This window comes from Arachis ipaensis, chromosome B04 (assembly GCF_000816755.2).
Source record: "Arachis ipaensis cultivar K30076 chromosome B04, Araip1.1, whole genome shotgun sequence".
NCBI lineage: Eukaryota > Viridiplantae > Streptophyta > Magnoliopsida > Fabales > Fabaceae > Arachis > Arachis ipaensis.
This window is the reverse complement of record NC_029788.2, coordinates 97,033,791-97,037,976: the sequence shown is the minus strand read 5'-3', so window position 1 is coordinate 97,037,976 and position 4,186 is coordinate 97,033,791.

Genomic DNA, 4,186 nt, shown 5'->3' with positions numbered 1-4,186 from the left:
GCTTACTGAATCTACGAGTATCCAAGAAACAGAACGGCGGTGACTCCGTTGACGACGCGGCAACTTGATGTCGCATGCACGGGTACCGAACTCAGCATGCAAGAACCACAACTCAGCCCTACATTACCATCATCTCAGTTATTCTAATAGGCTATGACGGAAAACTGATTTCAAAGGTTTCAGAGACGATAAGGCTTACCCAGGGAAAAAGGTCTTCAGTGGAGATTTCCGGCGGCAGAGGCGGCGAGGAACGGCAACGAAGGCGCGGCGGTCTCCCTCCCCTGTGCGCACTCTGACTTCACGATGAGAACAACGGCGGCTTCCAACGGTGACGACTCTTCTCTGTTCGTGCTTCCAGTGGCGGCGGCAAGGACGGGTTCGGCAGCGGAGACCCGACGAAGCTGGCGGCAACGACACTCTGACTTCACGATGAGAACAACGGCGGCTTCCAACGGTGACGACTCTTCTCTGTTCGTGCTTCCAGTGGCGGCGGCAAGGACGGGTTCGGCAGCGGAGACCCGACGAAGCTGGCGGCGACGACAGCAGTGACTGGCGGTGGACTGGGCGCAGCTGGGCGGCGGCGGCATGAGCTCGACGGTGAGGCATGGTGGCGCGGCGTCGATGCTCCTCCTTCCCCTCTTCTCTTTTCTCTCCGTGGATCCCTCTCCTCCTTCCCTTTTTGTTTCATTTTCTTTTCTGAAGGAGTTGTGTGGTGTTGTATTTTGTGTAGGTTTGCTGAAGGAAAAAAAGAGGTAGCGGCTAGGGTTTCATTTAGGAATAGGGGAAAAAGTGTGTTAATAGAATTAGGGTTTGTGTATAAAATTGGGGATTTTGGGTTTAATTTGAATAAGATAATTTTAATAAAATTGGAGCATAGAGTACTAATTTTAAAAAAACTAGTTTAATCTCTAAAGTTACTTTAAAATATTTGTAGTATAAAAATACTAATTGATTCTCAATGAATTACTCTAATTGAAAACACATGGTAATATAATTAAATTTTTTTTATCTTTAAACTTAAGGTATTAAATGATATAAATATAAATTATCTAAAATTAAATCATATAAAATTCTTATTATTTTATAACTACCAACTTCATAATTTAAACATAGAAAATAGTTCAATAATTATAAAATTAGACAAAATTCTAATTTAAATAGCCAAACCTCATTATTTTCGAATTCCTTAGAACTTTAAATCATAAATAGGAAAATAATCCATAAGTATAGAGTTTGGATAAAAACCTTAATTTTTATTTCAAATCCAATTAATTGCTTTTAATTATTTTCAATAAAAATAATTTCTGAAATTAAACTGTAAATAATATATAATTTGAGATAAATAGGACTTTTCAAAAGTCTTGGGTCTTACAACTCGAGGTTTAAATACTCGGTTATCAATTTTAAAAGGGGTTTGTTACTTGTGACAACCAAAACGTTTGTACAAAGGGATTTTTGTCGGTTTAGAGACTATATCTACAACGCGACTGTTTTTATGACATTCTTTACTGGCAAAAATCCTAACGTTAGTAGTGTTGGGTGAAGTATAGGAGAAGGAAAGAAGAAAGAAAAAGAGAAGAAACAGAAAGAGGATGAGAAGGGAAGATGGATGAAGGAAGGCAATCCACGCGTACGCGTCAACTGTGTGTGCACGTGGAAGTGGTGAAATGAAGGCGATGTGTACGCGTGTGTCACGCGTACGCATGCATGGCAGATCAGAGAGTCGACGCGTATGCGTCCCTTGTGCTTACGCGTGGATTGGCGTTTGCGTTTCGCACAGTGTGCGTGCGACATTCGCGCAACTCTCGGAAAAATGGCTTGAGGGTGAGAAATTTGCATCCACGCGTACGCGTGGGTGACGCATGCGCGTGGATGGTTGAAAATGCTTGAGTCACGCGTACGCGTGGATAGTGCTCTGTTTTTCAAATTTTTTCCATGTTTTTGCACCAAACCAAGCATTCCAAACCTCCAAATAGCTACCAAAACACTATAAAACCTTATTTAACCTACTAGACTCCCAAATAAACTCAACAAACTAAAGAAAGCATGAAATTACACTTATTCTACCAATATTTACAAAAGAGAAAAAGGGAAAGATTTTACCATGGTGGGGTGTCTCTCACCTAGCACTTTTGTTTATTTTCCTTAAGTTGGACTTCTGGGGAGCTCCTCTTCATCAAGGTGGCTTGTGCTTGAATCCATCCTTGAACATCCACCAATGGTTGGACTTCCAATAAGCTCCATCATTCAAAGTTAATAGCTCCAAGTCTTGATGGAGTTCTTCACAAACCATGAGCTCCCAAAGTTGATCCTCACATTGTAATCCGGGATCCCATACTTTGTTTTCACACCCGTCTTGAAGTTGATCATGATAGTTCTCTCCGAGTGGTAAGTTGGCCGAATTCTCATGAAGGTACCAAACTACCCTCCTAGACCCATTCAATTGAGTACTACACCAATCCATGCTCCTCAATTTCAAGTTTCCAACCATAATAAGCCTAGACTTACACCGCCAACCACTAAACATTCTCCTCTTACGCTTAATTCCACAAAGCGCCCTAAGTTAGCCATCCGTTTCGAGCAAACCAAATTCAAGTGGGATAATAAAGCTAAGAGTTAGAAGTTTTACCCACTCAAATGAAAGATTAGATGGCCACTCAGGTAGAGGAGTTCCCAACGGTCTTGACAAAGCATGTTCGAGTCCCGTCCATCCTCTTCTAGAGGCTTCCACCACTTGGCAAGATTCTTCAAGCTTTGCCTCTTGCTAAGCTTCCTTAAGTTCAAGCTCTTCTCCACCAATGTCTTCAAGCTCTTCCCCATCACTCAAGTCATAGATAGGAGGTTTAGTGAAGTCTAACTCATCTTAAATTCCAAGCATAGTGGAGAAGGATTCATCAAACTCAACAGAATCATATGTTGATGCGGAATCGTCATATATAGGAGGACTTGTTGATTGCCCAACTTCTTCCCAACCTTCTTCTTGGTAGCTTTCTTCCAATTCCATCTCATCTTCATTGCTCACCAAGGGTATGGGAGGTTATGAATTTTCTTCTTTAATCTCAATTTCAAGCCCAATGGGGGATGATTCAATTGTATATAAGAATTCATCAATGATTGAATCCATCCATTGATCAACCTCTTCCAAGTCTTCAACCATGACATGCTTTGGAGGTTGTATACCCTCTTCTACATCAATATCAAGCTTCTTGGAAGAGGGCTTTTCAACTTGTGATTCCTCTATGTATTCAACATATCCTAAATATCCAACTACTACTTCCTCTTGTTCAATAATCTCTACCACCTCCTCTTGTTGTACTTCTTGCTTTAACTCCTCTTCCTCACCTTGGAGCTTCAAGTTCATTCCCTCACCAAGCTCTTTGGGTGCTTCTCCACATTCAACAATGGGAGTGCCTTGATCGCATAGGTTTAGGCGGGATGAGACCATGTTGACAACGGCTTCCGCTATGATAGCCATCTTAGCTTCTAGCTCCTTAAATGCTTCTTCATGATTCCTACACCTAGCTAGAAGTTCTTGTTGCTCTCGCATTAGGTCTTCCGATGAAGGTGGTGGTGGAAGAGAGGGTTCATTGTTTGAGGGAAAGGCATTGTAGTTGGAAGGTAGTCCATATTGGTGAGAGTCTTGAGATGGTGTGTATGGAAATTGTGGTTCTTGGGAGTATTGGTGTTGGAATGGTGGTGACTCTAAATATGGTTCATATGGTGGTTGGTATGGTGGGTATGGGTTAGGATCATATGAGGGTGAATGGTGGTATGAGGCTTGTGAGTATGGTTGTTGAGGACTATATTGAGGGAACGGGTCATATGTATGTGGTGGTTGTTGTTGACAATCACAATAAGGGTCATCACACACATTAGATTGGTATGCATTAAGATTTAGATTGTACCCATAAGAATTCGGAGAGTAGTCATGTTGGGGTGGCGCTTGAACGGCTTGGATGGAATAAAATGCTTTTTGGTCCTTGCGCATCTCCGTGAGGAGAGTAGTCATATCTCCAAGCACTCTTGTCAAACTTGATTCGGGAGGAGATTGTTGCCAAGAAGGTTCTCCAAAAGCTTGGGGCTCTTCCCACCTTTGATCTCCAAATCCTTGATGCACGTTTTCATTGTAATTTCCATCTTCTACAACATAGTTTGAACTACACTCCTAACCAAAGTGATGAGAATT